The sequence below is a fragment of the Macrobrachium rosenbergii genome, chromosome 50 (genome assembly GCF_040412425.1).
Source record: "Macrobrachium rosenbergii isolate ZJJX-2024 chromosome 50, ASM4041242v1, whole genome shotgun sequence".
NCBI classification, from domain to species: Eukaryota; Metazoa; Arthropoda; class Malacostraca; order Decapoda; family Palaemonidae; genus Macrobrachium; species Macrobrachium rosenbergii.
Window position 1 is genome coordinate 24771714 of NC_089790.1, and position 26630 is coordinate 24798343.

Below are 26630 nucleotides of genomic sequence, written 5' to 3' on the forward strand. Positions count from 1 at the left end.
CCGGGTCAGCTAGTAATAATAATTAAACACTAACTAATCCAGCTATGTAACTAAACAAATTTTTCAGAATGTTATACTACAAAGGCAGCTTTCAAGAATATGCAAAATTCTCCTTTTCGGACGATGAAAAGTGAAATCGTACTTAGTTCTGGAAAACCCTCTTTGAAGTTGAACTTTTTAAGTGTATTTGTACATTTACATAACTGTGGAATTGTTTTATCCAATGACGATAATTTAAAGAAAACAAAAAATGTAATAACACCCAATGGTAAGGGTGACCTGTTGCTCTTTGCTTGACTATACCTCTTAAAACAAGAACAAGACTGATGATAAAAAAAAAAATAGTGGGTGGTTAAGTAGCGAAAGTCAGGTAGGTCTCTGCTGCTCAGTCAACGAACCCAACAACCTCAGAATAGTTAATTTCCACAGAGTAAACGTACGGAGTGGAGGTTCGGCGGGTGTTTTGAGGCCGAAAGAAATGAAGAGTAATAGAAATAGTGCCTAAGAAAAGATACGATAAAACTTTCCTGCAGAAAGAAAAAAATTTAATAAAGAGGTACTGGAGGGAAAACAGATTTGGCTTGTCCTTACATACATTTAGCCAAAAGATGAACAATGGAAGAAGCATCCTTAATTTTGGAAATAAGGAATATTCCAAATTCGGTCGATTAAGAACTACATGCTTGAGTAACCAAGGTCGGCAAATAACATATGTAACCCGTCTTATTTTCTGTAAGGAATCTTAGCGGTCTGAATTGGCATTTCTCCAAGAAATGAACATTCAAAATGTTGAAGTAAGAAATATCATATTAACAAGAGCGATGAAAACACTTCCAAAAGCAAATAAATAAACATGAAAAATACCAGGGCTTACCTCAGATTCCACAACTAAATTTCTTTGCTCACCGTGGATAGCTAAGTGATAGATACTCAGTCTTCAATAAAGGAAATGGAGCATACAAGGCTTTTAGAAGGACGGTGTAGTTAATGAAGTCATAATATCCACACGCAACTGTTTGTGTGTAAACAAGCTTCTAATCTTGAAATCTTTCTTTTTCACAATAACAATTAGGAGTATAAGAATATAAATATGAAAGGATACATAATAATGTTGCTGAGCGTGCCATCGGCTCAAGCATAAAGCACGTTTGGACTGTTTACTTTTCATATATATCAGTAAAAATAATCAACCGGCAATTTAAACAAAATTAGTAATTAAGCAGCGAGATCTGCCACACGGTTTTGACACATCCGACCTCTGATACACAAAACTGGAAAGTACTTGCAAAATATATACGCAAATTCATAACAACAAATGTTACTGAAAATCTCTACAGACGTTAGGTGCCTGGGTGACCGTTAGAGGGTTACAACAAGGTCCGAGGAGTCACTAGAGCATGGGGAAGACTTCAGTGGGAAAAATGGATTGTAATTTGCAGCAGTTGTGCATCTTTGTTAAGGTGGCGGGCCTCCTCAATAAATTTCAAATTGTACACATATGCAATGTGGGTTTGTAAAGATAGTATATGTGATTAGATATGATTATACAGTACGCAAACACACATCTAATATATATGTGTGTGTGTGTGTGTGTGTGTAATATATATAAAATATATATATTTATGTTTAGAATCTTGCCATATGAAGCTACTTTTACAGTTATTTATTCATTTATTTTTTTAGCTTCCTTTTTTAAATTTATTATGGCGTCAATAACCTAGGTATTGTAACGCCAGTTTTAGTAGCTATAATCAATCATTTTACTGTTAATGACACGGATTGGAACTAAGTGGCTCCGTGAAGCACATGTCAATGCACTTCACCTCGGCGTCAAACAAGCCAAAATAAAATTTAAAATCAAGTCAAGAATTCCGACAGCAGTTTTGCACTCCAAAGGACCTCTTCAAATGCGATTTATCGTTACACCTTACCCTAACAATAAATCGGTTTTTGGAAAGGTCCGTTGAAGGACAAAATTTTTTGGTGAAATTCTTCATATCTTTTATTTTATGTTGTCCTTACTTTGAGGTGGACTATATCGCCTTAGTGTTGCAGAGAGAAAGAATATATTATGATAATAGGATTGGAATGTGAAATTTCAGGACACCTCCGAAGAACATTGGCTCTGAGGTCAACCTGGTCTTACCATTTTCACTAAAGATGAAAATACGATTTCACAGTACTTTTCATAGATATATATGTATATATATATGTGTGTGTGTGTATGTATGTATACTGTATATATATATATATATATATATATATATATATATATATATATATATATATATATATATATATATATATATATCAATGAAAAGTACTGTGAAATCAAATTATCATCTTTAGTGACAATGGTAAGACCAGGTTGACCTCAGAGCCAATGTTCTTCGGAGCTGTCCTGAAATTTCATATTCCAATCCTATTATCATAATATATTCTTTCTCTCCGCAACACTAAGGCGATTATGAGGAAAATATTTTTCCTTTCATGAACGTGAATTCCTACATCTGGTTACATACAAAAATACAAGTTATAGTATAAGACAGTAGGCTAGTGTAAATGGCACGAGTAGTATTTTGTTCTTGGTTATGAAAATAAAATAAACAAAAATAATGTTATCAATCTTTTCTTGTTACTTGCAATCATATTTGTACATCTGCTATCAAAATTATTATATCAGCATACAAAAATGAACCAAAAATGGATATATCACTGTCATTACTGATAGGCTTTTGAAAGGAAAAAATTGTTAAAGTAGGAAATATACTAACAACTAGAAAAGGGTTCCATGAAGCAACCACGGTCTAGTGTACTGTTAAGAGGACGACGATTTGGGTTACTTGTTCTGATGGAAACTCACAAATCAATTTCCCAACAAGAAATGGCTTTAAAATACCAATTCTTGGCCATTTCATTTTAACGATAAACATTTACAATGAACAAGGCTTGAGCAATCAGCTGACTGGGCGAGAGACCGCTTACTGACTACCAAAGAAAAATGTCTTAAAAGAACACAAGGGGATGGGTTTCATTTCCATGACTTTTTACACTTTACAAAATTAATGTAAAACATCAGCCATCATTTATCACTTTCCTAAATACTTTGAACAACGACAAACAGAGAATCTTACATTAGAAGAGAAGAGAAAAATGGTAATGATATAAGGTCATTAAGGTGATCTGTTATGTTATTCATTAAATTTGACCCAACCTGAAGACAGCGGGTATCAAAGGCATACTTTCCCTGCTGAGAAGATAATAGAACATAGAATTTAGGCCTAAGGGCCAAGCGCTGGTACCTATGAGGTCACTCAGCGCTGAAACGGAAATGGACAGAAATAGGGTTTGAAAGGTGTAACAGAAGGAAAACCTCGCAGCTGCACTATGAATGAATTGTTGGGACAGGGTGGAAAGGAAGATGGAAAAAAGAGAATATGAACGGAGGTACAGTAAGAGAAATGAAAAGGGTTGCAGCTAGGGCCGAAGGGACGCTGCAAAGAACCTCAAGTAATGCCTACAGTGTATCGCATGAGGTGCACCGACGTCACTACCCCACTACTGGGGTTCCCCTGCCGAGTCACGCAATGCTACAGCAGACGGGCTACGAAGATTTTTCACCTGTAGCAAAACGAAACAGCTTCCAAAACGCATTATTCAGAGACAGCCTTTCTTAGGATTCTCCCTTTCCAACTTCTAGCATTCCTCGTCAGCTTCGCATCGCGATGGAAGCAAAACATCTCCAACTCAGCGGTTACATCATGCATCATACCGGAAGCACGCTCGATCATATTACGTTTAAAATGCATTTTGAGCCTTGTTGACTCTTACTTCCATTTCCCTGCGGGTGTGGTCAAAGCGATTACAAAATCAGCCGGAGCTTGAAATATATTCTCTGTCCTTATTAGCAGATCGTGTCTATCATACGTAGTGAAAATATTAAACAAAAAACGTTGTGGATACAATTATGAACGGACATAGTAGCCCTGATAAATGAATTTTCGTTGGTTAATCATGAATAAAGCCGCGCCATTACATGAATGGACACATTCGTATAAATTTGGATGATGAGGGATTGTGATGAATGTAACAGTGTAAAAGTATGGGTGGTCAGAAAAGAGATAATGATAATTTATGTACCAAACAATTGCAGACAAATTTATCGGTAAGAAATAAATGTAGATTGGTATAATATAGGAGCTACACCAATAATTGTCCAATATATATGAAACTGTATTTAGTAGTGTGAATGTACGAACTGTAGCAATGGATTTTATGAATAAGAAGTATTATTATTATTGGAATCCCAAACTCATTTATCTGTGTTATCATCATTATTGTGGAATGTGAAAGAATCTGCTTTGCTTTACTCCACAATAAACATTATGACATATAAAGAAAACACCCCCAGACTGGAAAGAAGATACGTGAAAGAAAAATATAAAACCAGTAAAAAATCAATAAAAATAAACCAATAGTAAAAGATAAGAAACAAATATAAAAATACAGCACTGAACGTCGGAAAAACTTGGGCAATGTTGCATGGTGCTTTGCAACAACACTAAAGCTCCTTCCAAACTGATGAACATCACCATCAATGAAATTGCCAGGAACATCATTCTATCGTTTTACAGTAAAAGAACATAAGACTTCCGAGTAGAGTTACACATTCATATAGTGTGGAAGCTACTGTACAAAACGAGTTCCTGGGGTACCGGTCATTAAGGGGATAATGGGAGTTCCCTGTTCAAATATAACATGACAAGATGTCTCTCAGTGATGGTTTAAATCATGATTACCACTGTTGAAAAAAATCACAATCCGGGTGGGGAATAAATAAATAAATAAATAAATATATATATATATTATATATATATATATATATATATATATATATATATACATATATGATTATATATATATGTATATATTAATAAAATCTGAGTGGAACCTTCTTGTTTACCCGCCCCGGGTCGGGGCAAGGTAGGAATGGGATTAGGCGGGTGGGGGAGACATGACACATCCACCCTCCTCCTGCAAATCAGTTTCCCCGCCCCGGCTGGAGGCGGGATAGGTAGGGGATTGGTAGTGCAGGGGAGGCGTGATGGGCAGCACGGGTTCCAGCGCTGCGTAGCGAGCGCCATCAAGCTCGTGTTTATATATATGTATATATATACACTATAAATTATATATATGTATATATATATATATATCTTCTTCTTCTTTTTCTTTTAACGTGCTTTTATTCCCATTTTTGTATGGGGTAAGCACGATGCCTTCTTTTGAAGGACTTTTTGATTTGGCTTTGGGGTAGACCTGTGGTCTCGATCGGCTGCCCTGCCTGACATCGCTTAGACCCCGGTACGTATGTTTCATGTATCATACCAGACCCAACGCCCTTTCTTCCCAGCAGCGAGAAGTTATTGCGCGGGTATGGCGAGAGTTCGAGACGTGTGAGATGTTTGTTATGTTTTTAGAAGGTGTTGTAGTGGCTTTGTTTTGTGTGTGTATTTAGTCTGTAACATCCATTTGCTTTTTTTTTTTTTTTTAAGCAAACCTATCCGTTGATTACATATATAATCCCGGGATGTCTACACGGATAGCAAAGTGTCTGCCTCTCTGATCAGCCGGCTTGCGGGATTGAACCCGCGCCACAGACCTCTACGAAGTCCGAAGCTGCTGCTGTAACCGACTGAGCCATCGAGGCTCTATATATATATATATATATATATATATATATATATATATATATATATATATATATATGAGAGAGATAATCATAGAAATTAACAATAACAACAACTAAATATCCATAATTTACAACAAATAAAAAAAAGAATGCACAAATAAATACATTAAGACAAAAACAAAGGATGAATTTATAAATAAGGGATGGAAAAGGTGGCAGCGTACTGCCAGTCCAAACTCAACCCCACGACTATAGGAAGCAACAACACAGAACCTATGGCAACAGCGCCAGGATAACCCAACAGTCATAATATTGACACACACAAACCCGATCACTTAAGCACAACATAACTGAGAGAAGGGCAAATCCCTGAGACATGTCACGTTGATAATGCCTCTAGTCACGAGTGCTACAATAGCAATTCCAACCTATCCCCACTGACGTCTTGTAAAAGAAAAAAAGCTATTACTATTTGCCAGGGTGATCTCTGCTCTATTACCGAAACTGGTAAACGTCATTTTACTTCCTCCTTTTCATGCCTTGCGTTTATGAATCCATATTTATACTATTTTTATCCGTATATACAACGCACAACTGTCGGTTTTTGTATATTCCTTCACAATAGTCAATTCTACTGCAACAACAAGGTTACTTAGATGATTCGACATGTTGATATCGGCTTAAGGGAAGCAATATCGTAATTTGATTCATTTCTTGTATTTACAGGAATTACAATTACCTGTTTACCAGGCCAAGTTAATAATTCACCTATGAAAATTCCCCTCTTTCAGTAACGAAAGATGTAATCTTGATAATACAATTACAAAGAAAAAAAATTCTTTAAATTATTCAAAGAATACTCTCCTAGTGATTTAAACACAGGAAGTTAAAATACCTATTACAAGACAAAAACAGAGGAATACATATTTATACATACTCTTCACGTGGCAAGCTGTAGCATCACTTTTCCTACTAAGAGAGACCCTGCATTCAGTTACTTCTATACATATAATGCTCATTATTATAATAATACCTCACTAATGACTAATTATTGTTGAAATGCGATTCAAAGGTCAGATGCTTCTTTAAATCAAATGCCAGGCTGACTGACATGCGTCCTCTTCGGATGAATAGGTTTTAAAGTTACGTCTTCCATTGAGTACTACAAATGTTTGGTCGTTTTCATACTCCTGATGACAGGAAAAACATGTATACTTATAAATTTCAATGTGATTGATATTCACACAAACGCGCAAGCACGCACAAACTATATATATATATATATATATATATATATATATATATATATATATATATATATATATATATATATATATATATATATATGCGTGTGTAAATAACATTCACATCGAAATTTATAGGTATACATTTTTTCCTGTCATCAAGAGTACAAAATTAACCAAACAGCAGTAGTACTCAATACAAGAAGTAACTTTAACTTTCAAAAAAAAAGGTTATCTAAATATTTCCATGCGAATGTTATTCACACACACAAACATTATATATATATATATATATATATATATATATATATATATATATATATATATATATATATATATATATATATATATATACATATGCGTATGTGTGTGTGAGAGAGAGAGAGAGAGAGAACATCTCGTGTAGAAAGATTTTTCCCCCATTCTTCTGCATGAATCAGCGTAGGCATTAAGTAAAGCCCTCTAATCTCCAGGACTGAGCTTTCGTCATTTGCCAAAGAGTTTTTCTGGATGGAACCAGCCATATCACAGGAAGCAACGCTAAGTGTATTCGGTTAAGTCAAATGTTTCCTCTTTAATTCCCCGATTTCCCCCCAAAATTTTCGCCGATCTATTTCCGTCGTACGGGCTTTTCATTTTCCGAAATTCTTTCCGAAGCTATTTAAGCGTGGCAAAGTATCCACACCCCCTCCCACAGTTGTCCAGTTAATCAGATTTAATGCAGAAACAGATATCAGAGAAGGTAATTCACCACAGACACATAAGTAAACCATTATTTGGTCCAACTTTTCATTTATTCAAATACCAAATTTTTACTTTCCATCTAATGTTCAATCCTGCAATTTCCTTATAGTTAAGTTAATTATACCTTAGTTTAACCAGACCACTGAGCTGGTTAACAGCTCTCCTAGGGCTGGCCCGAAGGATTAGATTTATTTTACGAGGCTAAGAACCAACTGGTTACCTAGCAACGGGACCTACAGCTTTTTGTGGAATCCGAACGACATTATGACGAGAAATGAATTTCTATCACCAGAAATAAATTCCTCTAATTCTTCATTGGCCGCTCGGAGAGTCGTTCTCCGTGGACAGAGATGATTTTTTCATTCTAAGTTGTAAACAACCTCTCATCTTCACTGTACTTAATTAAGGTACTGCCAGGTTTTGTTTTTTTTTACGCATTCTCCACATTTTGCATTCCTCTCTCACTTTTTCCTCTTCATAAGAAGAGCTTTGCCCCACTTGCTCTGGATGTCGTGCCTCATTAACAATTTACTTTTTTTTTTTCATGTTTTCTAAGTCCTACTTTTCCCGCCTACAATTCCCTCCACTGGATTTTACTACTGACACAACCCTCGTATTGATTGTTTCCACCACTGAGCCTGGCCCGTAGTATTGGCCTAATTCCGAAGTATTAGTTCCCTTTTGATGTTTTATTATTATTATTATTATTATTATTATTATTATTATTATTATTATTATTATTATCAATATTATTATTATTGTTGTTGTTGTTGTTGTTGTAATAATAATAATAATAATAATAATAATAATAATAATAATAATAATAATAAATAAATAAAAATAATAACAATAATAATCATATTATTTTCATTATTATTATTATTATTATTATTAAAATAATTTTTTTACGCTTGTTACACAACAACAAGGCAACAGTGGAAAGAAGAAAACAGGTAAACATCCCATAATTTTACTAAAGGCCGCGTGAAAATAGGTGAAAAGGTAGAATTCAGGGAAGAGAGACTTCAAGCACCCTTCGAGTCTACTTCTATACTTCTACGAATTGTCATGGCCCCAAGACATAAAAATCTTATTTAAGAAATTGTTTACGTGAATTGGAAAGAGTATTTGAAAATCAAAAGTACCGTGCCTGTAAGAATGGCTCAAAAGCGAGAAAACAGACACCAAAGAAATGTTTTACAATACCAACGAAAATTAATTTGCATATTTTATGTAAAAAGTCACCATGGGAAAAAACATCCTAGACTTTTATAAATAAAAGATATAATTATAAATTTGAATTAATAAGAAATAAAAACAAATTCACACTAACTATTTACTTATCTTTGACAAAGATAAGTAAATAGTAACTGCTATAGATATACCTCTATTAAAACAAAACTGACTTCCATATTTGTTTTAAAGCATTTTAAAAAATGCTGATTATATTTTAGTAGTGAGAAATTGTTTACCAAATTGTGAATGAAAACCTGACGCTGGCAAGGTACGTCATTTCACTAGCCGCTGAAAGGCATCATTGCAAAAATAATGTACCCGATCAAAAGAAGTACAATTCGTTATAAGTGTTGTAAATAGAGGCTGCACTCCGGTAATGAGAGAATCTAAAGATGAAAGCAGTAATTGCAACAACGTTCAATATATATATATATATATATATATATATATATATATATATATAAATATATATATAAAATTATATAAATATATATAATTATGTATATAAGTATATATATATATATATATATATATATATATATATATATATATATATATATATATATATACTCTCAATAGAAAATGTAAATGCTTAAACGAAAAAGGAAAAGCGTAACTGCACATGAAAAAGGGACAAAACTGAAGAGAACATTTACACATCTTTGGAGAAGAAATAGAACGTGGAAAATATATTAAGTCTCGCATAAAGAACAACATAAGAACAACATAAGCATACATTCCGGCACACCAAATGACAAAAAGAGAAGAAATAAATGTATTTTATGATAAACAGCTAAACGACAAAAAACTTTAGGACACGTATGTTCGATGGCCAATAGATGAAATCTTGAGCGCTTACTCGTTAAACCCCTAAAAATGAATGTAAAACCAGCTAGGAAAAATAATTAAGGGCTATGAAGAACAGAACTAAACATCATGTTACGTACTGCCCTTTCGGGGTCAACGAAAAGCTTCATCAAAACCCGATTAACTCCAGTGTAAAAATCCATTTTAATTAATTAAAGCTATTTTCTTCCGATTCCGGTCCCCAATCAATCAAAACAGTCCAGTCCATAAACTCCGGAGTTTGTCACAAAATAAAACAGAAAATCCGTTTTAGGAATCGGGAGAAAAAAAAAGTCGCCCCAGTCATACACACATCACAAGGAGAATCTAAATACTCATTCCTACATCTCACATATATGACGAAGTATTCAACTCATGCCTGACTGTTCTTTTCCTCGTGCAGTTCTATGATCTTATTCCGTTTCTGACATCAGCGCGTAATCTCTTTACCACGTAAATACCCAAAGGCTAGACTACAGGGAAAAAAACGTTGATATGCATTAGGCTTTATTCAACGTACACAATCAGTTTTCAATTGCAGCGCGACGCGATCCCAGCAACCGCACAAATGCACGCACATGTCCCCGGGTGTTGGCGGGAAGGACGGGGGTGAGAGGGGGCGTCGAGCTCAGCCCTACAAATTGGGTAAATCTGATTCCATTCAACACGAGCTTTTTTCCTTTCTTTCTTTCTTTCCCTTTCACGCTACAACACCGCCCTCTCCCTCTCGCCCCAGGGCCAGCTACTTGAAGAAATTCTTGACATGAGAAACAGGAAGGTATTAGGTGTTGCGAGAGATACAGGCAATTTCAAGAGTGAATAAATCACTGCTTCAAGTCTCTCCTATTTCATTCTGTGCTAATAGAATGAAATAGAATGTTATTCCATTGTTTCATTTCCGCACAAGATTCACATTTCGTATACAGTTTCGATGTCACCTGCATGAAAAAGGACTTAACAAAGAAGGAAAGAGGAAAAACAACGTGTAAGTCTCAAATTATCGTAATTTCTAAAAAAATAATTCACATTTGTCCAACAACCACACAGAGTAGAAGGAAATTATTCAGAAAAAGCATCCGTGGAAATGATCTTATGACGTCCTTTCGATGTACAACTCGAGATCAAGGTACGAAGATATTCTCCACACTCGCAGTCGAGTAGGCTTAGTCGTGGTGACAAGACTTTAATAAAACATCATTCTGGTCAGGTATTGAATCATTTGCACTCAGGTACGACAGCTAAACTAACACCAATGTGCATGCATGCACAAAAAAAAATATATATATATATATATATATATATATATATATATATATATATATATATATATATATATATATATATATATATATATATATAAGTATATTATATACAGACACACACACACACGTATATATATATATATATATATATATATATATATATATATATATATATATATATATATATATATATATATACATATATACACAAATACCAACATTATGCTACATCCGTCATTTAATATCCAACTTGCTGTATTTCGGGGATATCACCGAATGAGATTTATAATTGCTAAATGATTCCGTACTTTGGAGATTCGAACGCTCGACAATGCAGATCGATGACTTTCTGGGAGGGAGCCGATTGGTGACCGTCCTCGAAAGTCGTTCATCCGTACTGTCGGACGAATCTCCCAAGTACTGAATCGTTTCGATATATATACATATATATATATATATATATATATATATATATAGTATATATATGAAATATACATATAAAGACAAAGATCGACTTGCATGATTCCAAACAAAATTACCCACACACACACACACACACACACACACACACACATATATATATATATATATATATATATATATATATATATATATATGTGTGTGTGTGTGTGTGTGTGTGTGTGTGTGTGTGTGTGTGTGTGTGTGTGTGTGTAATTTTTGTTCGGAATCATGTAAGTCCATCTTTGAATTTATATATATGTACATATATGTATATTTTATATATATACTGTATATATAATTACAATATATAATATATATATATATATATATATATATATATATATATATATATATATATATAGTGTATATATATAAATACACCAGATATGAACTTGATCTTAAGAGGTTCCAAACAATAACGTTACATTTTCTATTCATATTGTCAATAAGTGAAGAATTCCCCAGAGGGAGGTTATAGTTTATACATTCGTGCAAGCTGAAAACCTTAAAATTACAGATCCCAGTTAAAATGAATTTATCAAATGAATAACGATAGAGAATCAGAAAAATCACAAAAACAAATTTCTTGCGTCCAATGAATTACCTTGATACATTATCACTTTTTTATTTAAAAAAAAAAGAACAAGAGTGCTTACGTTTCCAAGCATCCCTCTCTCTCTCTATCTCTCTCTCTACATGTCGTTACAAAGTAAATGGAACAGAGTAGCACAACTATTGCAAGATGCGCAGGACTAGTTAAATGAAAAAACTATTAACAGTCCTCTCCGTACATGGAGAACATCTACAGCTAGTAAAAATTTTATAAAGGCACGCTAAATAATGTAATGCTAATATAACGCGCTTAATAGAAACAGGGACATTCCAAGCTCTTCAAGACAAGTATTAATCTTGTTAAAATTTACCTAGGTAAATACAAATTGTTCAATCATTTCTCCATCCAAAAAATGCGGGTGTATGAGAAATATAAAACTAGGTTATATCAACAACAAAAAAAGTTACTTAAGCTTCAAAACCTACCTATCAGTCATAGAAATTTCTTCTTAAAATTTCACCAACTTCTCTCTTGCAACGATTTCAAATAACGAAAACGTAAAGAAATTGAAACGGTAATATAAAAACAACATATTACTCCAGAAATAACGTTAAAGGCGCCGAAAAACGAAGTTATCTTATGCCATATGTCCTATATAAGAAAATCTGTGTTCGTACTGAAGGGAAAGCAAGGGGGACGCCCAGACTCTTCCTCATTTCTTTTAACCAAAATAAAATTCCTTTTGGGAACGAACAGCTTGTCAAATACGAGGTTTTGAAGGGATTTAAATCACGGAAGGGAATTCGAAAGTATTTGAAAGTAAAGGAAGATAAAGATGCTGTGTGCATGACGAACTCTTTTTTTTCTTAAGCTCAGGCACCTGTGCAGAGCAGTAATTCTTACGAAGTATGAAATCAAAAGTAATGTTTCCGTGACAAATAACTAAAACACACCACGAACACAGAAAGGAGTCTTCTTAAAAACGTGGAAAGATAAATCAATTTTATGCACACAAGGTTTACCGTGGGAAGCCTATTTCTTGTTCAGTCCTCCGGGCCTCAAAATGGGTTGAGTGACGTCAGACAGAATAATGGCACATCTCTCACCATAATGGAGCCTAAGCTCTTTGCGCCCTTCCATCACTTGCACACACAGTTCAAAAACATTGTCCACCCGACAACAATTCCTCTTTCTTTGTGAGTCCTCTGCTCAACATATGGACAAGTAAGTTTTAGAAACTGTTACATGCGTAATTTTAAGTTTAAAAAATTACGCCTGCCCAATAAACAAGGCTATCTTTGACATTAATCAAACTGAAATCAAGTTTGTTTCCGGGTTATTCACAGTTAAACGCTGACAAAAGTACAAATGAGGGAGACGAAACTTAGTTTGGCACAATTATTGCCGTACAATGAAAACTTTCTTCATGCATCTTTATTTACTACTCTTCCATCTTAGCTAGCATATTTCTGAAGAATGAAGAGAATGCAGAAATCAGTTATTTCCCGACTATGGCTGCCTGTTTGACTATAGGTGTACTTTTCCTTCGCATCATTACTCAGTGCATACAGGCAATATCTATAGTTATATGTTCTATTTTTTTGTACAATGCGAAAATTATTCCACAGCTATTGGCATATTTGAATGAAGGCCTTTATTCTCTTAGTTCCAACTTGTATTCTTAAACTTCCCCTACAACCGTTGTCCTCAGCTTGTTCTGTAGACGTTAAATTGTTGTTTTTTCAGTGAACCCACCAGAACTTCCTCGTCCTAGTTGTTGACACCAGACTCCGCTTTCCCACAGATATTGAGAGGAAGTCGCTAACAAGGGAGACGGCCAGTTGTGTAAACTATGAACCTCTGTTTCCGGAATAATCATTTACCCTGCCTCCTACTAAGAGCGATATCTTCAACTTCGAAAATGGATTTTCATAACTTTTACGTGTATGACAGAGATTTATCTGAGCAGCCACACCTATACACAACCGCGTCAGTGTAGAGAAAAGACTGCCAATAAAACAATAAACATATGAATATAAAAATACATCAACAGAAAATGACAAAATCTTACCCCCACCCCCAGAAAATAATCAAAGACAACCTATGCATATAGGTTACAAGACGCGAAATGCAATATGACTTAGGTACCACCCTGACCTCTCTCGGAGCAGCAGAAAATCCAATTATGAAATTTGATCTTGATGAGACTGCACAACATTTATGAAGTAAATGTAAGTCTAAAGACCTCCTAAGTCCGCCTTAAAGAAATCAACGACACAATCAAACTAAAAGGTTCCGGGTGAAAAAGCTGGCAAAAAAATGCCTTATGAAATAAGAAGTAACTAAAAGGTATAAGTTTATTTCGAAGATTGTTTTACATTTTGCCAGATAGAGAACGAAAAATTCACATTAAATTTTCACTTCCGTTAACGTAATTCAACCTGAATTACATCAATCGACAATACATTTGCATATACTTATATATATGTATATACTGTATATACATATACAGTATATATAATTGTATAATTATGTACATATATATGTGTGTACAATAAAGTTAATTATGTACATATAGGCTATATGTGTGTACAATAAAGTTTTGTTAACATTATGTTGATCTACGCGTTATTCCAAGTAAATTAAGTCCTGTGATGACAGCACACCCACTCTAATCACCCTAGTACAATTTATTCAACTAGGCATCCATTTTGTTACATCAGAGACTCATTTCTGAAGGTTAACTGCTATAATACTGATCCAAATAAGAATAATTCAGGGCAAAAATAACACCACTGACATTAATATTTTCCTAATCTTCCTTCTGTCTGAGATTTCTTAACCGGATCCAATCTAGATAGTCTCATGATCAGTGTATGATCTATTCAATATGAGCCCTCGTATGAATCAACCACATACTAAACCGTTTTGATAATACTATGATCATTATGTGAAGCTTAAAAACAATATGTTCCTAAGCCTTTTGTTGGCAACATGGAATTAACCTAACCTAGTGAAATCACAGACCAGCACCTTTAGAGGTTGAAGTTTGTACGCCAAAAAAAAAAAATGCAATTTCTGTGACTGGACGACCAAGAGGAAGATAACAACTACGAAGATAATTCATAAATAGTTTTCATCAGAACTACATTCCCACACCCTACTCTAAAAGAGATGGCTTGCTATGGAAATAGCATCTGAACAACCTTGAGCCTTGGGCACAGCAGGATTGCGGATTTGGATTAACTATTTTGTTACTGCAACAGATCCCACAACAGAGCCGCTGCAAGCAGAGAAGCAACTGACAAACAGCTGGAAGCAAACAGCCAACCTTCAAGTGGATGGGACTCTGGTGAGTGAGCCTGAAGTTTCACCTATACTTGGTATAACTTTTGACTAGCATCTTACTTTTGAGAAACACCTAATGAAAATGTCAGAAAATGCTGCGGGGAAGTTAGGTATTATACGATAGACCTCATATATTTATAACAGTGAACCCGTTTTAGGTCATTTGTCTTTCCTTTACTACAATACTGGTCTCCAGGGTGCCGGAGGAAGTATTGCCTTAAATATCCAGGTGTGTTAATGAAATTGTTGCAATTTGCATCTTTGCTGAGGGCATATTTACTCTGACCCTTCCAGTAAAACACGCACACATTATATATATATATATATATATATATATATATATATATATATATATATATATATATATATATATATATATATATATATATATATATATGTATGTATGTATGTATGTATATATATATATGTATGTGTGTGTGTGTGTGTAGAAACTGGACTTGAGATGATAAGCCTGAAATTGTATGTAATTCATTTACAAAAACTTATGGTACCATATCCATTTAAGCTCTGGGTTATGATTTGAATTTTTATGTTAATAATAATTTTAGGTTAGATATAGGGAAAGCCATATCTCAAGCAGATAAATATAGCAAAATCCCTATCGACAAATCAAATATCTGCAAAAGTTTGGTCTATGGAACCGTGGGACTAGGTGTATCACCTAAAATTCTGCAGAAATTCTTCGAAACGTACAAGAATATTGAAAATGATAACACACTTCATATTATAAAAGCATAAGTCAACTGATCTTGTTATAGTGGGTAAAACTGAATATAAGAGAAAAAGTGTGAACTAACTGACTTACACTCAGCTGGAACATAACATTTGAGAAAACTAGTATGCAGTATCAAGATATTAGGACACTCCTGTATAATCACAGGGATTTAAAAACTGTCAGTGAGGAACGTCAGATAAACACCATTCATTCATAATGTGAATTTAAACTATAAGAACAACATTGCCAGGTAATAATGTTTCAACAATATTGCTATAAAGGTTAATGAAGGATTCGTTTAAAAAAAATATGTAGGTACATAGGGAAGGATGAAACAAACATATTTCTCCCTTCATATTGGATAATACAATAAATACCACACCCCAAAGATCGGGTTTATTTCAGAGTGACAAGAAGGGTCAGTAACATATCAGACCTGATGAAATTAAATATGACTAGGCATGAAGGGATGACATCCCTCAGTTGGGGAAGAGAAAACAAAATAGTTATGAGAGGAATTAATATGAAAAGGGTTATCTCCAACCCCCAATCCCAATTAACAAACAATATAACCAAAGTAAAAATAGCACAGCAACTACATATAATATATGGTACACTGAAGAAGAATGACATTAAAAGCTGATCGATGTTCTGGTGATGAAAGAGGACATGACAGCCAGTTCACAAACTCGAAGGAAAGCTAAGAAGTTACGGAAAACGAAAACCATGCTCATGGATGTTATATAGCAACGCACTGATTTGCGGAATTATTTTTTGTTTTTGTCTCTTACACTCCCCTTGGGTAGTTTACGCCCAAAGTACAGTTAATCTGACATGAAAGGGCATTTGTGGCTTAATATTTGTGTTGATATTGATTCTAAGTAACGAACCTGAATTCAACAGCAGAGTCGATATGAACTTAAATATCTCTTGATAGCCCGTGTGCTCAAAAGTCGACAGTTTATGTTGTATTTTAACCAAAGGCCTAAGTTAAAGTCCTGGACGGGGCAGATTCACAATGTATTGTCAATTCGACACGGTATGATATTTTCCATTAATGTTTGTGATTATAAAGAAATCACACGTGTACAAGTGACAAAAATTCATTATTAGCCAAACGTTACAAACTTATAAATCAGGTATCAAGGTGGAGATGGGTTGATGTCGATATTAAGTGCAGAACCTGACTTCGACAGGAATATGTACGGAGTCGATATCAACTTACCCCTTTATAGGGCTAGTAGTAGTTGAAGTCAACAGTGTATCGACATCTCCAAAACAACGGCCCTGGTTCAAATCCTAGTAGATGCACTTGAGTATAATTAACTCTGGGGTGTAAGTTATTCCCTATGTACCGCGAATTCGATATAAGATATGTGTGTGTGTATGTATGTGTATATGTATATATATATATATATATATATATATATATATATATATATATACATACATATATATATATATGTATATATATACAGTATATATATATATATATATATATATATATATATATATATAATTATTTACGTCCAGCTTCCCTTCTTATAGTTCTGGCCAAGTAGGCCTGAGTCTTCTAATCCATCTGGTGTCCTCAGGAACCAAGTTGAAACTACTGTATACTATTCTCCCAGAAGTTGTACCAAGGACACGTCCAATACATCTCAATCTCCCATTCATCATTATATCATCTACATATACAACCTCTGTAATTTCCCTAGTGGCATCATTTGTAACTCTATCCTGTCATCTGATTCCTAGTGTACTTCTCAAAGCTTTATTTTAGTATAAAAAAAATCATCTTGATAAGTTTCATAATCAGACCAAGATTCATGTCCGTACAAAACTTATGTATAATCTTACTTTTTAACGTAATATCAATCGATTTCATTTCTAAATCTAATAAAAACTGCCCATAATTTGATTGGCCTTTTTTAATCTCTCATCAAATTCCAACTGAAGAGAACTTGTACTGGATACATTGTATTTAAACTCATGAAAAATTCAACCTAATTAATTGTTTTTTCACCGAATGTTACTTTATTATTGTGTTTTGTGCATCTTGTGGAGCTTTACTGATTAAAACAGTATCATCTGAATATTCTAATTATTTATGCATACATAAATACTCAAATACACATACATACAAACACACACACACACACATATATATATATATATATATATATATATATATATATATATATATATATATATATATATATATATATTAGTGTCTGTGTACGTGTGAATTCTTGTCATTTATATACACGTGCCTTTTTTATATTCATATTCATAAATATCGTTTAACATCGACTTCACTAAAGCATGAGAATAACTTATATATATCCAAACGGTGGAAGCCATTCTCAAGATCAGAATTCAAATCGTGGGTTGGTTTTGAAACAAAAATGGGCAGAAACTAACCACCTGGTATATCAATCAGCATTCCCTTGGCTGCAAGTTATTTTTAAGGTATATTGAATTCGATATTAAACCATATCTGGGGCTTAACGAACGTACAGTATACATACGTACACATATATATATATATATATATATATATATATATATATATATATATATATATATATATACATACATATATATAACATATATAATATATATATATAATATATATATATATATATATATATATATATATATATATATATATATATATATATATATATATATACAAAATTGGTTATCTCCATCTGGAAATGAGAGTACTTAGACAATGCTGAAATCTGATTGGTTCTTTTGTTTTAAGTTAACTAATCAAGTGAGATTTTGGAATTAAAAAGGTGCTTGAAAAAACTGGCTTCTGTTCTTAATCATGTTTCTCTTTGGTGCAGGTTCTGATTCTGATGAAGGTAAGGTAATTAAATATTTTCAAAGTGATGCCAAGCACTAAGTTAATTAAAGACCTGATGACCTCATCTCAGTTATGTTAGGTGGGGGGAAGGGGCCAGAGTTAAACCTCCTGAGCAGATAAGGAGTGATGTCCTGGGTTACGTCATGTTAAGTCATAACTTAATTCTTTATTTTAATCTACTGCGCCCTAAATTACGTTTGGTAGGGGTCAAGCCAAGTAATGACCCAGCATCCTAGTCTGAATTAGGTGTAGTTAGGTTAGGCTGCAACTCTACCATTTATTTCAACTTACACTGACCTAGTTTAGGTTAAGTGGGCGTCCAGGTAGGCTGCAGCAATGTGTCCCCCACCCCTCCAGGCGGGTAAGGACCTGGCACCCTTGGTCAGGCTAGCTTAAATCTATCCTATTATATTCTATCCCAAGCGCTGGGGCCTATGAGGTCATTCTGCGCTGAAAGGAAAATTGAGAGTAGAAAGGTTTGAAAGGTGAAACAGGAGGAAAACCTCGCAGTTGCACTATGAAACAGCTGGTGGGTGAGGGTGGAAAGTAAGACATAAGAAAGCTAATATTAACAGAGTTCCAAGCAAAACAAATGAAAGGGCTAGCCTATGGGAGCATGAAAAATAGGTGGAAAAGAAAATCAGTAAAATCATAATTACTACGATTCATTAGATCGTAAAATAAAATCAGGCCCAAATATAAATAAAATACTTGAAAAAATGGGCCTCATATTCTGACTGCTGGTAAACATACCTTATTATAGCCTAGCACCAGTGATAGTCTTCCAACTTCGAGCATCGTCGCACAAAAACATCAAAACGAAATTGAAAGGTTCTAGATGGTATATACTTTGGCATGGCCTGATCCCCAAATTCATCATTATACATAAATTCGTTTCTCACGACTGATCACATGTTGTGTGAGGTGACCTTAGGCCTATAACAGCACGCTCTTCAACCGTTTCTTGACATGGTTCTGCAGTCCAGTAGCTTCCCTTTGGATTCATAAAGTACGATATATTATCTTGGTTCGAGTTTGATCACTCTTTGCAGGGCAGTTTCTAACTGTGCAATCTGGAATACCTACAAAATAGCGGTTTCCTGCAGACTAGAAAGCATCTCCCACTTCGTTTTGGTCCAGTGGCCTAGGAACTAGCGTCAACAATGCTACGAGTGTTACATCAGTGACAATATCCCGATCGTGGTCATTTAATAACTCTGAAGAATATATACTGTATGTTACGTAGCCGGATTACACTGACAGGCCGCTACACTTAAGTAATTGTGCGTTATGTATAGGCCTAGCCGTCTAGGTCGTTTCTCCAATAGGCTACAATTTCGACCACGATTCCACAAACACGCGGTGTAGTTTGCATGTGCTCCGAAAACAAAATTCAACAACCTAGTTCACTGGTTTTCAGTTTTAATGTAAGGTGCAAGGATATGATACATCATATGCCAAATATGAGAACTGAGAATACGGAACGTAACACACAAATATATGAACTGATCGAGTCTAGTGACAACTGACGACACTGAGTATGCGAGACTTGGTTAGGATATCAAAACACTAAAAAACAAAATTTAGGTTTTAAAATCTCGGCTAAAAATTATTTTATTACACTTCCGCAAAGGTTTGTTATTAACTCAATTAACCTAGATAAAAAATTTTCCAAATATTGTTAACAATTTTTACTATGAAATATTATATACGTACGAATGATTGATTTACATGTGATTTAAGAGTTGCCAAATATTGTCGACGAACGGCAACGTTTGAGCAATGCTACCGCCTACCAGCATCGGCCAAACGTTGTTACCATGAGGACTCTTGGGAACCCGGATTTTTAAGAGTATCAGAAGAGCAAGAATGTGAATTTTATTCCTTTGACCATTTACTGCAAATTACAGACATAACACTTTTTATGAAATGACAAAGCTGCGTTACGATATAGACGAAGACCTGTCATTAGAACATGCGAAATTATTGGAGCGGTATGTGCTATTTGAAGAAGTCACAAATATCACTTAACACCGAATTAGGCTACCCTGGGAATAACTTACACTCGGTGGAATTATATTTGATATATGCAGTCAAAACAAACGTTTAACTCTTTCTAAACTAAGGTCTAGGTTACCCTGGCCGGACCAGAAGCACTTGGCAATATTATAATTCCTTCTAGGTTTAAGTTGCTTGTAAGGTATAGCGACAATTTTAGCTTAATAATGATATATGATTATACAGGCATCAATATTCAGGTGCGAGAGAGCTTACTTTGGATGCATGCTTGAGGCAAAACAGCAAGTAGGCACTTAGGTGGCACTAATTTCTGAACGAGAGAAAAAAAGTTTCTCCCAAAGTGAAGTTAGTGAGGTTGTGATAGGGAGGTCAACTGTACCGTAACGGGAATTATGGAAGTTCCATATGTAGATGAGATAATGATGAAAGAGATGCAGACCGCTTGAATATCTCCTTCATATAATACGGGATATTGTCAAGTGGGCTCCCATGAGAACCGGAGTTTTGGAAGACCCGACCTACTTGCATGAGAATTATGAGACTAGAGGCTGGAGGCAAGTCGAGACCTGTGGAAGTGAAAGTAGAGGAAAAGGCATGAGTGGCCAGATTTCAGAGGCCCTGTACGTTACACAGCAATGGAGGCGATGGGAAATTAATATGGATTACATGGGTATGACATGGAGAAACGCTACAAAGAGAATGTTTTGTATCAGCTTCTTATGGTGAGTTGGTCTTGTCGAGAGAGTAAAAGATGATATGCTAGTAAAATTCTCTTCAACAGACGTGTTTCCATTAATATGCATGATTAAATTGTGGTAAAGAAGAAGTTAACTGCAAGGTTTAAATTAGAGACGCCGCAAATCCCAGAAGGAGCGAACGTCGAGATTAATATATATATATATATATATATATATATATATATATATATATATATATATATATCTGAAGGGAAGAACCAGATCATGAAGCCGTACGTCCAGGACCTTTAAGACCGAGACGGCTGTTTTCCACGGAGGAATTCTCATTAAGCTGAGTAGTTAGTTTGTTAACAAATTCCTCTGGAACCGGCGGTTGGGTTTCATCGCAGCAGCTGCGGCCTGCTGCTCGCTCGTCATCGAAGTTGGGAGTCCCTTTGCAAAGCGCATTATGCAACCAGAGTTGGTAAATTAGTTGATTACGTTCATTGGTAACTATCAGCACTCGCAGGTGGCTAAGTATTATTAAATCAACCAGAGGCAACAACTGGCTGATTAAGGGAAGAGGAAAGTTTCTTGGACTGCCAAGACGATTCCGAAAGATTAACTGCTTCAATTAATCTATCGCCAGTGAAGGCTTAATGAACAAGATTTACGCTAGTGACGGTAACAATGAACGTAATTATTAAAATGATCGTTGGACTGTGGAACAGTCTTCCTGAGGAGGCTGTGCAACTGGAACCTCCAAGGTTCAAGTGAAGATGCAATGCATGATCACCGTAAAACAAATCTCCTTGTATTTTAATCATTTACTTAAATTTTTATTTGTATATTAATTAGTTCCTGTATTTCCTAATACCCTCTGTTACTTCTTTCCAATAAACACCATATTCTTTGGAAGCTTGAATTTCAAGTCAATGGCCCTTGTGGGCTTGTTCCATACATGAAACTGCCCAAATACTATAGACCCATAAGCCTGAAACGATACATCACCTGAATCTATTGCTTATAATTAATCACGAAAAGTACCGCAATTAAATGTAGATTACTTTATATATAATTTAAATATGAACATAAAGTTTCCAAATAGCAGAACTTCAGAAGAAACTGAATAAAGGATTTTGATAATACGCTATAATGAAATGTAATCAGTCAATCGCACCCTAATGTTATGGAAACGCCACTCTACGTTACACAACCCAATAATCCTTCATTTGTGCGAAAGAGCAAGAAATTACAATCCATATTCATCACGGGGAAAACTTCGGATATCACGTTGCTCTTTTCACCTCTCGCAAAAGCATTAGTTACCATAATTAGTATTCACTTCTGACTCCCGGCAACACGAGGAGCCAAAATCTGGTTAAAAAAGCATGCCATTATATTTCTCTCCTCAAGGCAATTCGCCATTGTCCTATTTTTGTATTTCGGACCTAAACTTTAGGGAACAGTTTAACAAACATACGGACATGCATACATCTTTACCAGTGTACCTCGTATAGATACAAATTTGCCTATGAGCTCAATTTCTTTTATTAATGGCATACATAAAATATATTTTCCTCACACAAATGTACCAAGTGAATCACACTGCAAGAATTGAATCTTCTCTCATCATGTAAGATATCAAATGTAACTAATCTATGAAGAAACCCACAGCAGAACAACCTAGAATTTTCTAATAACTTTGATTTCGTTGAAAATCCGGGATTCCTTTCTTGTTTTGTAAGAACAAGTGCTGTATTGATCGCCAAACATTTGACAAAACAGTCATTTTCACGACGAAAAGTAATTACAGACCTGATACGAAAAAAGGAAAGAGCGAGAGAAATCTTCCCGAATGCATGTAGTTTTCATAAAAGTATTCAGTTCACGTTACAGAGACGAAAAGCAAAGGATTACCTTTCAAATACTTAAAATACGTTCGCAATGCGAAGCCTCTTATATAGAGTTACGGATACAAGATACTTTTATCTTACAAACTGAAAAGATGAAAATGTTGTAATCCGATATACCAGTCATATAAAACCCGTCAGTATTTTCAGGCAACTTTACTACCAAAGCAAGCACACTAACAAATATTCGGAATACGGTGTATATACCGTCAACATCGCCTGCAATACCGTTAGGTGAATTATCGTTATTCGTGTCTTTCCTGTGCTTTATCTTCCGCAAATCTCCGCTCATCCCCAACCTCCCGTCTCGCTGTTCCCATCCAAGTAGTTCTGGGTCTTCTGGTACCAACAGAAGACGATACTATCTTGTACAATTCTCCCAGGGCTTGAGCCAAAGACATTGTCAAGCCATCTCCGTGTACCTGACATTATTGTCTCGTCTGCATCTGAAACCTCTGTATTTTCCTTTATAGTATTATTTCTTACTCTTTCCTGACATCTGACTCCAAATATTCTTCAAAAAGCCTTGTTCTCAAAGCGACAAAATACGAAATACAAATCTTTTAGCTACAGCTTCACTGTCATTCAATGATACGTGTCCGTTTAGAAATACAGATCATATTAGTCTTGCCTTACTTTCGTATACAATTTCAGTCTGTTTGAGTTCCAACTTTTATTCAGCATTCACACTGTTTGTTTTGGAGATCATTGCTCCTAAGATCTGTAAGATTCAACCTCATTAATCCTGTCTCATCCATTTTTTCATGCTCTGTCCTTAGAATTATTTTCAGTCCCACCTCTCTAGATACCTGTTGTATTCTACTAAGCTAGCTTTGCAAATATTTCGGTGTTTTTCTGATTAAAACTGCATCATCTGCGTATTCAAGGGCTGCCAACTATCTATCACCACTTCAACCTAAATCTTCTTTCCCAACAGCAGCAAAGGTAGAATAGCATTCCTTGCAGTCCCTCAATATTTACTGCAAATTCTCTTGACAAAATCCCATCAGCATTAACTTTGTATCTGTTTCATTCGTGGATAATTTCAGTTAGTTTTACACGTTTCACGGAAATGCCACAGTAACGGAAGACCTTCAGTCATTTTAGCTCGTCACAGTCAAATACCTTCTCCTAATCAACAAAAGCCATCTGAAGGGGAATTTTTAAATTCCATATATTGCTGTACGTTGCCTTAACACAAATATTTGATCCTTAGAACTCCAGCTTGTACATCTCTAAGCATTTTTATTTATTTCTTTCTCCAGATAGTTTAGAATAGGTATACTGAATATTTTCATTACAAACGACGTAAGTCAGGCCACCTTTATTTGGTACCTTTGCTTTGACTTCCAACTCCCAACCATCACTCCTTGTTTCCTCATTCCATAATCTGCAAAATTCTCTATTTACTATGGTACCTATCATTTCACTTTTAGCGAATCACCTCTGCAGTGATTCTACCATAGTCTGATGTTTCTTGTTTACTAAGTTTCTTTATCACTGATTCCACTTCAAGAACTGTGAATTCATTCATATGCACAGTCAAATCTTTGTCACCTCCCGGTTTACCAACCAGATTATCCCCCTCATATTTCTTAACCAAGTCCACGTAAGTGTTCTACCTAGCACAGTCTTTCCTCTTCTTCTGATGTTACTATTGACCCATCCCTCCTTTTGACAGCTATTTTCCTCTTTTTTATTAATAATTCTGTGGGTTGCACTAATACCAATGCCACTCTCTGAATACATGGCTTTGTCAACATCATCAGCCTGTTTGTCAAAATATTCTACCTTGTCTTTCTTGATCTTTGTTTAATTTCATTTTATATACTTGATTACCAAGCACGTTCTGCTTTGTGTTCTTTCCATGAGAGAAATAATTAAAGAAACAATAGAGTCAAAGGGAAGTTTACTGTATATTTGAAATGTAAATATTGTACATTTCTTTGTATTTTTCTAGTTAAGTACTCCAATTAGAGTTAATCCTTCACTGATACTGATTAATTATGTTTGTAACTTAGCCGTAGGACTTTAGGACCTGTTTAGAATATATCCTTTGTTTGATACTCAAGAAAAACGTTATATTATTGCCTCCATTTTACATTCAGTTTTAAGAACGCATTTTCACATTTCACAGTTTCACTGTACAGCTCCTCTGTTTATATAGCACGATGATAATAACCTTGGAGTTGATGTTAAAATAAACCATACCGAAAATAGCGCTACAGCCATATCGTACTGAAGTTAAATTCGCGACTGGGGACTACCACCACCACCCTCCTAGACATATGGCAAAAATGAGAGGCCAAGTGACCTTTTAGAGATAATTCAGCATTATCACTTAGCCCCAAAAACTGAAGAAACGGGAACAGAAATTAACCAAGCTAATATTTTCATGGTTTTACAGTTACGTTCATTCCATACGAATGAACCAAAATCGTCTTTTTTTTACAGTAAGTGAGACATAACCAAGAGGAAGTGTTCGAGGGTCATTTTTACTTAAAAATCTGAACTGTTAATGGTTTACATTCAAATTTGAAATTTCGACAAATGTTCAGTAATTGGTGTAAAAGCCCTCAACACATATCTAGGTTTTTATTTCCATTTCAAACATAAGCAGATACCCCGCTCATTACATGCATATCTATATTATCTGAAATTTAACAGCATCGTTCTTTAAGTATTTTATCATGAATAATATTCAGTGAATATCCAATGGGCCCCCGCCCCACTCTCTCTCTCTCTCTCTCTCTCTCTCTCTCTCTCTCTCTCTCTCTCTCTCTCTCTAGAAAATGGCGTGAGTGATGAATCGGGAAGAATTAAGTGCAACAGAAGGATGTAGGTGTAAAGATGAAGGTGTCGTTTATTAAACCTTTTTCCACGAACATTGAGGGCAATACAATATTCAGCAAATCTCTCTCTCTCTCTCTCTCTCTCTCTCTCTCTCTCTCTCTCTCTCTCTCTCTCTCTCTCTCTCTCTAAAATGACGTGAGTAATGAATCGGGGAGAGTTCAACGGAAGAGGCG

The 26630-nt window shown here is 35.0% G+C and overlaps 1 protein-coding gene across 2 annotated transcripts in view; it reads right to left on the minus strand.

Moving 5' to 3' along the window:
• Positions 1-26630, minus strand: part of LOC136832763 (uncharacterized) — a 689728-nt gene that overhangs the window by 605030 nt on the left and 58068 nt on the right. The window contains exon 1 of one of the 2 annotated variants that reach the window (XM_067094296.1): positions 19749-20561. The exons of the other annotated variant lie outside the window; for it this stretch is intronic. The gene's annotated coding sequence lies outside the window, so the exon portion shown is untranslated. Of the gene's footprint in view, positions 1-19748; positions 20562-26630 lie in introns of those variants that run through there. 2 annotated transcript variants of the gene reach the window in all.